Source organism: Ochotona curzoniae, unplaced genomic scaffold (genome assembly GCF_017591425.1).
Source record: "Ochotona curzoniae isolate NIBS_2020 unplaced genomic scaffold, NIBS_Ocur_1.0 contig_4105, whole genome shotgun sequence".
Taxonomy (NCBI): Eukaryota; Metazoa; Chordata; class Mammalia; order Lagomorpha; family Ochotonidae; genus Ochotona; species Ochotona curzoniae.
The window spans coordinates 2,045,167-2,057,876 of NW_024466129.1; the positions used below are offsets into that span (position 1 = coordinate 2,045,167).

Sequence of the window (12,710 nt, forward strand, 5' to 3'; positions counted from 1 at the left end):
CTCGCCTTGCACGCCCGGGATCCCATACGGGCCCCAGTTCTAGTCCCGGTGGCCCCGCTGCCCATCCAGCTCCCTGCCTGGGAAAGCAGTTGAGGACGGCCTAAGGCTTTGACTTTTCCCAGGTCATAAGCAGGGATCTGGGTTGGAAGTCGAACAGGGAGGACACCAACTGGTGTCCATACGGAATGCCCGATGCCTCTGTGCTGGCCCCAGTAGTCTTTTATTAAGTAGGAATATAATTAGTTGACTGATTGCTGTTAACATAAACAATGAATTAACCAAAGTGGCCAATAATATTTGATCTATAGTAGACATGAGGTAAATAGTAGTGATAAAGTTATAGCATTTGTGGGTCTCAGCAAACTATATCTTGAATGTTTAATTCTTTAAAAACTATGGCTGCCACATTGAACACATAGTTGTAGTAGTTGAATCTCTAAATTGTGCTGTTAAGGAGAGGAAGTCAGCTTCTCTTCAGACTAGTATTGCTGGCTTTACCCGTTCATTTCACGATAGCAAAGGCTGCACTTGCCTTTCTGCCGACATTGCAAACTTGGCCGTATATTTGAAAATTACACACAGTGTCAGACATCGGTTTTGCTTTTCTTGTCAGAATAAAATCCCAAAAATACTTTCCATAGCTTTTTAGAAGAGGCTTTATGGAGCAACCGTATATTAGCGATGACCTGTTTTTCCTAGGTGTTATTTGAAGCAGGCAGTTTTTAAAAAGTGTACAGAGTAGTGTTTTGACACACCTGTGGCTGCTGTGCCTTCATGACAGTGAAATAAGAACATGTTGATGTTTGTGGGAAAAAAGGTTAATGTGTATCAGGGCGCTGGAAGACCTGCAGAGCCTTGGGCTGACTTTAGATGTTCACCACAGTAAAATAAGAACATGTTGATGTTTGTGGGAAAAAAGGTTAATCTGTATCAGGGCGCTGGAAGACCTGCAGGCCTTGGGCTGACTTTAGATGGGATGCCTTGCCCACATTATTAGTTAGTGACTGTTTGCTGTACACTTATTTACTAAGTGTCAGTAAGGAGCTCCTAAGTGGCGCTTGTCTGAAGCTGAAAGCCTGTGTGAGTCTGGATTCAGACTCTGATGGTGGAGATGTTAACAAGAAGGTGGGATTTATTTCCCTTCTTTTCAGCAGATGAAAGATCTCATCTCCTCTCTCCTTCTCTGTAACTGCCTTTTAAATAAGTAAGTCTTTCTTTAAATAAATAAATGGATAAATATCAGGCCTTCAACTGTTTATTTTCATCATTCATGATGAGCAAACTAAAACATGTTTTTGGCTTATACAAATTTGATGTTTTTGCAAGATTGTGAAAAACTCCCCTGATTTTTTTTAAACTTTTTTTTTTTTTTTTTTTTACTGATTGCTGTACTAGCAAGTGTTGTTGAAGTTGTATGCTAGGAATATTAAGAAAGGTGGCTGACAGTAACTTGTTACTCACAGATTGTTTAAATGACATTAACAGATGTATGTAAGGTGCTGATAAGGGTATAGATTAGTGAAGGAAAAGTTATTTGTGGATATTTAAAAACTATGAAGTTCATGGGTAGGGTTAACTAATCTGGTTTCTTGTTGATTATCTTTGAAGCAATTTTCCCTTTGTAAAATTTAGTTTAAAATAAAGATGGCGAATTTGACATTGAAATTTGAATTTTTATCTGAATTCCTTTGAGGAGAAGGAGGAAAGGATTCCTGCTTCCTTTTTTTTTTTTTTAACTTTAGGAAAAAAGTTCAAGTGGTGTTAATAAGGTAGCAGGAGGATGTAGTGGGAACAGAATAACTTCCTTTATTTTTGCTTTGTGCGTAGGTGTTGGCCCTTGTGGAGTTCTTTTTTTTTTTTTTTTTTTTTTTTACGAAGAAAAATAACTTTATTGGAGAGCTTGCATTGACTTAAGGTTCACTTTTAATGATTTTCAGAGTTCTTAAGTCCTCAGACTTGAGAGTCCTTCTATATATACACACAGCTTGTTTTTTGTTCAGGCCTGGAAATAAAAAACGAGTTATTTGAGCAGGTGCCATAATGAAGTTTCTTCCTATGCACAGGCTTCGTCCCTCAGACAGTTCCTTCTGGAACGGGTTCTGCTCTTTTCCCCCAGCCAGCCCCAGTGGGTTCACCTTTGCAGGCTCTGGGACCAGGACAGGAAGTTAGACGTGGGAGTGTTTCCTCCTTGGGACATCCTAGTTCAGCCCACTGGGCATTCAAGACTGCTTACCTTCACCTGCAGGTGAAGTAAGGCGAGTTCAGCAGTAACACAGCTTGGCTTCACTCAGATCAACTGTGGTGGTCTCCCAAGTTCTGTACCTGATGGAATCGCAGCATGCTGTGCGTGGAGTTCTTTATTGTTATTGTTATTAAATTTGAGAGAGATCTTCATGCACTGATTCCCCCACAAATGGTCACAGCAAGTCAGAGCTGTGGGTGCAAGGGCCCGAGCACGGGAGCCATCTTCTGCTGCCTTCCCTGCTACAGCCGGGCAGTCAGATTGCAAGTGGAGCAGCCAGGACACAACCAGAGCCCATATGGCATGTATGTACTAGAAAGTGACAGAATAGCCTGTTTAGCCACTGTACTCATCCCAAGAATTTTTTTTTAAAAGATTTATTTATTTTCATTGGAAAGTCAGATATACAGAGAGGAGGAGAGACAGAGAGGAAGATCTTCCACCCGATGAGTCATTCCCCAAGTGGCTACATCTGCAGCTGCAATGATTTGAAGCCAGGAACCAGGAGCTTCTTCTGGGTCTCTCCCACACAGGTGTAGGGTACCAAGGCTTTGGGCCGACCTTGACTGCTTTCCCATGCCACAAGCAGGGAGCCGGATGGGAAGTGGGGCCACCGGGATTAGAACTAGCCCATATGGGATCCCAGTGCGTTCAAGGCAAGGACCTTAGCCATTGTGCTATTGTGCTGGGCCAAGAACTTTTTTTTTTTTTTTTTAAATAAAGCTCTTTTCATAAAGATCTGTCCATATCCATCCATCCATCCATCCATCCATCCATCCATCCATCCATCCATCCATTTAGTGAAAGAGTTACAGAGAGGGAGGGAAAGGCAGAGACAAGTCTGGTCCACTCCTTCAGTGGCTGCAACAGCTGAAGCTGGGAGCCAGGAACTTTTCCTTGGTCCTTGATACAAATGCAAGGACCAAGTACTTAGGCCACCCTCTCTTGTTTTCCCATTATCACGGAGCTGGGTTGGAACTGTGCTATATGGGTGGTGGTTTAACCTGTTGCTGCAACATGACACTGGCCCCGTTGCAGAATTCTTTTTCTTTTTTCTTGATTTTATTGGAAAGTCAGATATAGAGAAAGAAGCAGAGACAGAAAGAGCTTCCATCTGCTGGTACACTCTCCAAGTGACTGCAATGGCTGGAGCTGAGCCAATCTGAAGCCAGGAGCCAGAGCTTCTTTCCGGGTCTCCCACACGGGTGCAGGGACCCAAGGCTTTGGGCCATGCTCAGTTGCTTTTCCAGGTTGTAGGCAGGGAGTTGGAAGGGAGGTAGAGCAGCCAGGATTCGAACTGGAGCCCACGTGGGATCCCTGGTGCATGCAAGGTGAGGCCTTAAGCTGCTAGACTACCGTGCCAAGCCCCCTTTTCATAATTCTTACATGTAAACTTTGGGAATCAAGGAATTGCTGTGTGAAGTGGCATTATATTTATCTTTGTATGTTTACTATCTGGGCCTATTCAGATCTATTTGGAAATAGTTTTTATTTTGCATTTATAACCCATTTGAAATTCTTAGTAGCAGAAAAATTATCTTAGCTATAATTTAAGTAGATTAAAAGTAAATGCCTATAGTAATAATAATAATAATAACCTTGAAATACTCGTGCAGTAATAATGAAATGGCTTGGGAAAACCAGGATTCATCTTTCTAGCTAACTGAATAGTTGACAGCTGCCATGTGGAAGCTTCTATTCCAGCATTAAACTTGTTGATAGCTGGACCGAGCACTATATATATTTGTTCTTGTTTGAAGCTTTGAGGGCACTTGGGTACTTTTTATGTTTTAGATTTTGAATTGTTGCTTTAAAATGACGTGGGCCTGGCATGTTATCCTAGTGGCTAAGCTCCTTGCCTTGCACGTGCCAGAATCCTGTAATGGGTGCCAGTTCTAATCCCGGTGGCCCCACTTCCCATCTGGCTCCCTGCCTGTGGCATGGGAAAGCAGTCAAGGTCGGCCCAAAGCCTTGGGACCCTGCACCTGTGTGGGAGAGACCCAGAAGAGGCTCCTGGCTCCTGGCTTCAAATCATTGCAACTGCAGGTGTAGCCACTTGGGGAATGACTCATCGGGTGGAAGATCTTCCTCTCTGTCTCTCCTCCTCTCTGTATATCTGACTTTCCAATGAAAATAAATAAATATATTTTTTTAAAAAGTCATGATAGATCTAGGGGCTAGTTATCACTTCATTTACCTCTTTAACCTATTTTGTGAGTCTTAGTGGGGCTGAGTTTCAAGACAAAAATATGGCGTGGTATAACATATAGGACTCCATGTCTTTCTTACTAGTGTATGTTTATAGAAACCATTGAAGTACAGAGTTAAAGATTGTTATTGTGATCATTGAAATTGTGAAAGTGGGCCCGGTGGCGTGGCCTAGCAGTAAAGTCCTCGCCTTGAATGCGCCGGGATCCTATATGGGCACTGGTTCTAATCACTGTGGCTCCACTTCCCATCCAGCTCCCTGCCTGTGGCCTGGGAAGCAGTTGAAGACGGCCCAAAGCCTTGGGACCCTGCACCTGTGTGGGAGACCTGGAGGAAGTTCCTTACTCCTGGCTTTGGATTGGCACAATACTGGGCATTGTGCTTACTTGGGGAGTGACTCATCAGACAGAAAATCTTCCTCTCTATCTCTCGTCCTCTCTGTATATCTGACTTTGTAATAAAAATAAGTAAATCTTAAAAAAAAAAACCCAGAAATTGCGAAGGCATTGGGTATTTGAATTCACATGAAACTAATCTTAATGCTAACTGTAGTAAAGTGTTTGTTACAGTGGAGAGATTGCGCACATTTGAAGGTGTGGCGGAGTGCCAGGAGTGGCATGGGTGGAGTGCCAGGAGTGGCATGGGCGGAGTGCCAGGAGTGGCATGGGCGGAGTGCCAGGAGTGGCATGGGCGTGTGTGTCGCCTTGCTTCTCAGCGCCCATTACTGACTGGGGCTCTTCGTGACTTGCGTAATTCTTTAATCCCAATTAAAAGTTGATTAATTAATATAAAGCTCTTGGCAGAGCTGCTGACAACTAGTAAAATGGTAGCTTTTAATCACAACTGTCTACTTTTGACTGTTTTTATGTAGAATTTTTTTTTCATTTATAAAAATGAGTTAATCTTAGCTCTGCATTGTACTATGAAGAGCAAAGGAAATGGAGTGTAAGGTTCTTAAGAAAAACTAAACAGCCAATAAATGTTAGATATTATTGAATACTTTGTTTTGGAGAGACCTCATTCCTTAGTGAAAAACAGAATAGTGGGTGAGTGTGATGTTTCTGAATCTTGTCTTAGTTATCTGGTGACACTGTGGCCTAGATGAATTACCTAACTGACCTCTTCCTGTTTGTCTTATCTGTAAAAGAGTGTAAGAGCTGCTTTGCAGAGTTTTTGGAAGTATTATAAATAAATAGGCCTTTAGTGCTAATTATGATAGGCATTCAGGTTGTTGTGGGGTGGCTAGGTTTCTTTGCAACGTAAGAACAGAATTTGAGGATGCGCTGTAGGTGCAGGTAAATGGAGAAACAAGGTTTATGTACCCACAGAGTGCACGCGTGCACCCAGGAGTGTGGGCATTCCTGCGTGAGAGCTGCACTCCACGCGCGCGTCCTGGGGCATTCCGGATGTGGCCGGACTGGTCATTCAAAGGGAGTAGACTTTGCTTTCTCTCCTATTTTTGTGAATCTCTAGAGTATTGTGGCAACAGGTCTATAATGTGAGTAGGCATGTCAGCCATGGGAATTTATTATAATAGAGTTACAATGAGATAACGGTCCTCGTGGTTTTTCTTTTTAGCCAGTGTCTTCTCTAAGCGCTCAGAGTTGTTGGAGCTGCCAGGAGGTGGGATGGGGTCAGTTGCAGGTGAGGCGCAGCTGGGACTGCAGTGCGGGCCAGGCTGCTGGGAGGTGCGGGCAGCCTCAGCCGTGCTTGGTCACCTGCTGCGTCCTGCAGTGATCTCTGCACCAGCTCAGCAGTATTAAGGTGGCAGCAGGACCAGGAGGCTGGGTTTTCTTGACAGTGATGGTTAGCTGAATTGACTACTGACCTCACAAACAAGTCAGTTATGATTTTACTACAACAACCACTTTATAATAGCTTAAATATTTACTTATTGGTATTTTCCTGTGAAATACAGATTGATGTATGTCAGAGTACCTGGATCCTAGCTCTGGCTCCGCTTTCCATCCTAGTTTCCTGCTAATGCGTGCCCTGGGCAGCAGCAGCAGGAGATGATGCAACAGCTAAATCCCTGCCAGCCCTGGGGACTGGGGTTGGGCTCCTTACTGCTGGCTTTGTTTCAGTTCAGTCTCAGCTGTAGGGACATTAGACTAGCAGACTGGTAGATGAAAGATCTCTTTCATACTCTTTTCTCTGACTGCTTTCAAATAGATTTTAAGACAATTTTAAACATTTGAAAAAAGGCTTTAAAATGTTTATGAAAAAATTTAAAGATGTTTACTTTGCAGCAGTGATCTCCCAACTCTGCATAGTTTTCTGCATAATATGTACTTCCATGAACTTTTAAAAGATCTCTTGTAGGGCCTGTGCTGTAGCTGTATAGGCTAATCCTCTGCCTGCAGTGCCAGCATCCTGTATGGACACTGTTCTAAACCCAGCTGCTCCACGTCTGCTCCATCTCCATGCTTATGGACTGGGAAAGCAGCAGAGCATGTCTCAGGTCCTTGGACTCCTGCACACACTTGGGAGACCTGGAGGAAGCTCCTGACTTTGAATGCGTGCAGCTCCAGTCCTTGTAGCCATTGGGGACTAAATCAGCGGATGGCAGGTATCTTACTCTGCCTCTCCTTTTCTCTGTTCTCTCTGTAAATCTGCCTGTCAAATAAATAAAATCTCAGAAGAAAAAAGACCTCATGTATATACATATATGCATATGTGTATATATACACACATAAGATAAAGAAGAACGCAGCCTGTGGTTGGACACAGGCTAAAGGGATGCTGTTTGATTCCCCTAGATGCCTTTCTGCCCTGTGGGTCATGGACGAGAGAACACCTGTTTGTGCAGGGTTTTCACTGAGACTGAAGAGGCTGGCTGGAGGGTTGACAGTTACTTTTTCTGGCTGGGCAATCGTCAGTTTGCCTTGGTTCACAACACAGAATTTATAAAACATGACAAGTAACTTTCTTGTTTGCTTTGAACACAGTTCTCATCGAGGTCAGAAAGCATGAGTATTATTCAGTCTGCAAATGGATGAACAGTATTGGAGTTTATCGAGCACCGGTGACTAATGTAAAAGGAAGCCACATGATCACTGACTCTAACCTGAAGCTAAAGTAGGCTTTCACAAGGATCCCATACAGGGAGACCTATTTATGGGGAGTATTGGCAATGTTTGAATGTACACTCATATTCACATCTCATGGCTTATTAGGGAGGAAACAAACTACACACTTGCATGTCCCCCACCCCTTTGAGAAAAGAGGCCTTAGCACCCACAGTAACCTAGGCTTAATATAGTCCGAAGCCTGTGTGTGTTAACCACAGAATTTCTGGTGAACCTTCAGCTACTTTACAGGAGTTTTCTTCTTTCTTCTGGGGAAGATTTTGCAAGTTAGTGTCACACATATATATGTAGAACTTTTATTTGTCAGAAATATAGAGAAAAGAGTAAAGGAGAGAACTCCAGCTCCCACCCACTGGCTTACCCCTCAGATGCCTGCAGGGACTGGGGCTGGGAACCCAGTCCAGGCCTCCTGTGTGGGTGACAGGGACCCACCAGCCACTACAGTCAGCAGCATTGCATGAGCAGGTATCTGCACTTTGGAGCAGAGCTGGAATTTGACCAGGGCCAGTCTTTGTTAACCATTAGGTTAAACAACCTTGCAGACCGTAACATTTGACTGTTTAAAATGTGTAGTTGGAGATGGGGCTAGCTAGCACTGTGGCTCAGCAGGCCAATCCTCCACTTGTGAGGGTCAGCATTCCGGATGGGTACTGGCTCATGTCCCAGCAGTGTCCTGCTTATAGTCTGGAAAGCACTGGAGGATGGTCCAAGTCCTGGGTACCCTGCATCCACATGGAAGATCCAGAAGAAGCTCCCTGGCTCCTGGCTTTGGATTGGCTCATCTCTGTCCTTGCAGTCATTTTTAGGGAGTTAAGCAGTGGGTGGAAGATCTGTCTTTCTCTGTTCTTCTCTCTGTAAATCTTCCTTTCAAATAAATTAAGAAAAAAAGTCTTTGAAGAGCAGGCATTTTGGCTCTGCTTGTTAAGATGTCATTCTCCCAAATTGGAGAAGAGGAGTCATTGTGATGGAACAGCCAAAGGAAGTGTTCTAGTCTCCTTTAAGGGAAAGCAAGAAGTGCTCGCAGCAGGCGTTGAGTAAGGAAGAGGAGCAAAAGCGGGTGTTGGGAGTGCCGCGGTGTTCTGTAGCACTGGACCGATGATGCCTTTGAAGTTGCTTGGCTTTTATTTGCAGTGAAACGAGGAAGCCGTTGGAGGATTTTAATCAGAGGAGAAATGATAGGAGCTAAATAAAAAGAATCATTCTTGCCAATTAAAACAAACAAAAAAAGATAGGTCCTGAGGGGATCAAGAAATAGCAAGACTAGTTAGGAGGCTTGGGAAGTAAGCGAGGTAAGCAGTGGCACTGGAGGTGGTGAGAAATGAATGATTTCTGAATGCCATTTGAAGATAGAGCCAGAGGAGTTTGCTGATTGTAAATGTAAATGTGTGTGTGTGAGGACAGAGAGCCAGCGAGAAGGGGTGGCATGACTCCTCAGGTTTATTGCTAGGGTAGCTGGAAAGACGAGGCATCCTGCTGGTCCAGACCTCGGAAGGCAGCAGTGATGTGCAGGTAATTGGCTTCGTCTGGTCCGTGTTGGAGACCTGGTGAGGTCTGAGCTCCCAGTTTAGGCCTGCCTCAGCCTCTTGCGTTACGGACGTTGGAGGAGTGAGCCAGTGGATGCACGTCCCTGTGTCTGCTGCTGAGTGGTATTAAAAAAAGAAATGAATCCAGGGAGTCTGTGTGGCATTAGAGGCCCTGGGCTGTAGTGATCAGGCTCTGCTTTCAGTATGGCAGGGAGTCTGTGTGGCATTAGAGGCCCTGGGCTGTAATGATCAGGCTCTGCTTTCAGTATGGCAGGGAGTCTGCTCTGGCTTGGGAAATAGATGGGATGCCACTGCACAGAGTTAGTCGGAGAACGGGATCCCGATTGTAGTGTATCATGCTTTTCTTTTATAAATCACCAGAAAGTAGTCAAAAATACCCTATGCGTGGTATATTAATATAAATGATTCAGAGGCCAGTAAATTTTACTGAAACCATGAATAATTTACTCTTCTAATTATATGGTTTTGATTTGCATTTACTTTGTGAGAATAAAAACTAAAATAAGGTAGAAAAGTTCAGTACTAGAACTTTTTTAAAACTTTGAATTAGTTTATGAAGATTTTTGTTTATATTTTCATTTCAGCAAGTCCTGCTTCTGTTTGTTTTTTTTCATCACATTATGTGGTTTCATAGAAGTTACTTTAAAATTTTAAAATATTTCTTGATAATATTACCTAAATATTAGCTTTCTTAAATCTTTTTTCTTCTGGGTTTCTTATTTTTGCTTTAAGTGATCATTATTGTTGTGATTAAGTTAGCTGTGTCTTATGTAATAGAGCTTGAAAATCTTTATTGTATTTCTTTTATTTTTTGAATTAAAAATTTTTAAAAAGTCATTTATTTTATTAGAAATGAACTTAAAAATTTTCTTTTTTAGTTGCAAAAATTTTATTTTTCATAATTTTTACATATTTGATTAAGGTGTGAAGGGTCAGGGGCTAGAGGAAAGTGGGTGAGACAATCGTTTTCACATTCTCTTTTTCCTTCTTGTATCGGGGTAAAGGGAGAGATAAGGGGAGAAGCCACATCCAGCCTCCCAGTTATCCCCAAACAGCATTTTAATGGAGAGAATCAGATATAGAGAAAGATTTTCCATCCCCTGGTTCACTCCCCAAAATGGCTGTACCGGCTGGAGCTGAGCAAATCTGAAGCCAGGAGCCAGGAGCTGGTGCAGGGTTCTAAGGCTTTGGGCCAGCATCGACTGCTTTCCCATGCCTCAAGCAGGGAGCTGGGTGGGAAGTGGGGCAGCTGGGACACAAAATGGTGCCCATATGGGATCTTGGTACTTGGAGTTGAAGGATTAGTCAATTGGGTCATCATGTTGGGCCCCAACATTCTTATTTTACAATTTTAAAACTTTAGAAAAGCTTGTTCTTTGTTTCATCTTCTGCTTATTATTTGAAAGACAGAGTCAGGGAGAGATGGTCAGAGGGGCAGTTGGATAGAGATTTTCCATTTGTGGATTCACTCCCCAAATGCTTGCAGCAGCTGAGAACAGGAGGCCAGCCCTCCATCCAGCCCTCCATCCAGCCGTTTATCCAGCCCTCCATCCAGGCCTCCATCCAGCCCTCCATCCAGCCCTCCATCCAGCCCTCCATCCAGCCCTCCATCCAGCCCTCCATCCAGGCCTCCATCCAGCCCTCCATCCAGCCCTCCATCCAGGCCTCCATTCAGCCCTCCATCCAGCCCTCTATCCAGCCCTCCATCCAGCCCTCCGTCTAGGCCTCCATCCAGCCGTTTATCCAGCCTTCCATCCAGCCCTCCATCCAGCCCTCCATCCAGGCCTCCATCCAGCCCTCCATCCAGCCCTCCATCCAGCCCTCCATCCAGCCCTTCCATCCAGGCCTCCATCCAGCCCTCCATCCAGCCCTCCATCCAGGCCTCCATCCAGCCCTCCATCCAGGCCTCCATCCAGGCCTCCATCCAGCCCTCCATCCAGCCCTCCATCCAGCCCTCCATCCAGGCCTCCATCCAGCCCTCCATCCAGCCCTCCATCCAGGCCTCCATCCAGGCCTCCATCCAGGCCTCCATCCAGCCCTCTATCCAGCCCTCCATCCAGCCCTCCATCCAGGCCTCCATCCAGCCCTCCATCCAGGCCTCCATCCAGCCCTCCATCCAGCCTTCCATCCAGGCCTCCATCCAGCCCTCCATCCAGCCTTCCATCCAGCCCTCCATCCAGCCCTCCATCCAGGCCTCCATCCAGCCCTCCATCCAGGCCTCCATCCAGCCCTCCATCCAGCCCTCCATCCAGCCTTCCATCCAGGCCTCCATCCAGCCCTCCATTCAGCCCTCCATCCAGCCCTCCATCCAGGCCTCCATCCAGGCCTCCATCCAGCCCTCCATTCAGGCCTCCATCCAGGCCTCCATCCAGCCCTCCATCATCTGCTGCTTCCGGGGTGCAGATGGTCAGAAAGTTAAGGGGGAAGCAGGTCTTGGGCTCAACCTGTGCTCTCCAAAATGAGATGTGGGTGTCCTGTGTGCGCCTTACCTCTGAGCCAAGTACCTGTTGTGGATTTAAAAACTTTGATTTCAGGGGCCCGGCGTGGTGGCGCAAGTGGTTAAAGGTCCTCGCCTTGCACGCCCGGGATCCCATATGGGCGCCGGTTCTAATCCCAGCAGCCCCGCTTCCCTTCCAGCTCCCTGCCTGTGGCCTGGGAAAGCAGTCGAGGACGGCCCAAAGCTTTGGGACCCTGCACCCGCGTGGGAGACCTGGAAGAGGCTCCTGGCTTCGGACCGGCATAGTATCGGCCCGTTGCGCTCACTTGGGGAGTGAATCATCGGACGGAAGATCTTCCTCTCTGTCTCTCCTCTCTGTATATCCGCCTTTCCAATAAAAAATAATAAAAATAAATCTTTAAAAAAAATAAAAACTTTGATTTCAATCTTTGTAACTTTGCTCGTTAGTGTACTGCTGCATAAGTTTATTGACAATATTAGGAAGTAGTTATAGATGTAAAATATCTCTTCTTTGTTACAAATTATATGAAATCAAAGGAAATTATCTTACGAGAATTTTTTATGCTTCCAGCATTTTAATGTGGATTTTTGTCTTTTCAAGTTATTACTTTGCGGAACTGCACAGATACAGAGGTATAACAGGTACAAATATGTGCCCAGACATGCTTTTCCAGAAAGCCTGTGGGTGCTGTGTGCAGATTGAGGACCCCAGATCTGCCAAGCAAAGTCTCAAAAGGTCCAAAATTTGAAGTGCCAAGATGGTCCCACAAGCGAAAAGTTCCCAACCCCCCTTGCTGTGATGGTTGCAGTAAAATGCACTACCTGAAGGTAGTAAAGTTGCCCGTAGCCCGTGTGACTGGGAAGCACCGTGGAGTTTGTCCTCAGATGTGGCTTCCATCCCACGCCTACATTATGATGCTCAGAAAGTTCAAGAAGATGGAATTGAAACCTAGGATTTATTTTGATGTGAAAAATTTGGAATCTATGTAAAGTTTTTTTGTACAATGCTACTTCATGAACGTCTTGCAGACCCCTTATGCTCTGTGCCAAGATGAGCATTTTAAAATGTTATTTTCCGTGAGCATTTTGAATTGCATCCAAATATTTTAAAATATAAAAATCTAAAAATTTAGGAAATGCAAAACATTTCTGGTTCTAGGCCTTGGTTA

The 12,710-nt window shown here is 44.8% G+C and overlaps 1 protein-coding gene and 1 non-coding gene across 4 annotated transcripts in view; one reads left to right on the forward strand and one right to left on the reverse strand.

The window, feature by feature from the left end:
* RABGAP1L (RAB GTPase activating protein 1 like) overlaps nucleotides 1-12,710 on the forward strand; it is a 592,969-nt gene that overhangs the window by 30,382 nt on the left and 549,877 nt on the right. The window lies entirely within an intron of this gene.
* On the reverse strand, nucleotides 2,069-2,194 carry LOC121159350. The gene has a single exon (XR_005884345.1). It is a non-coding gene; the product is annotated as a small nucleolar RNA SNORD22 (small nucleolar RNA).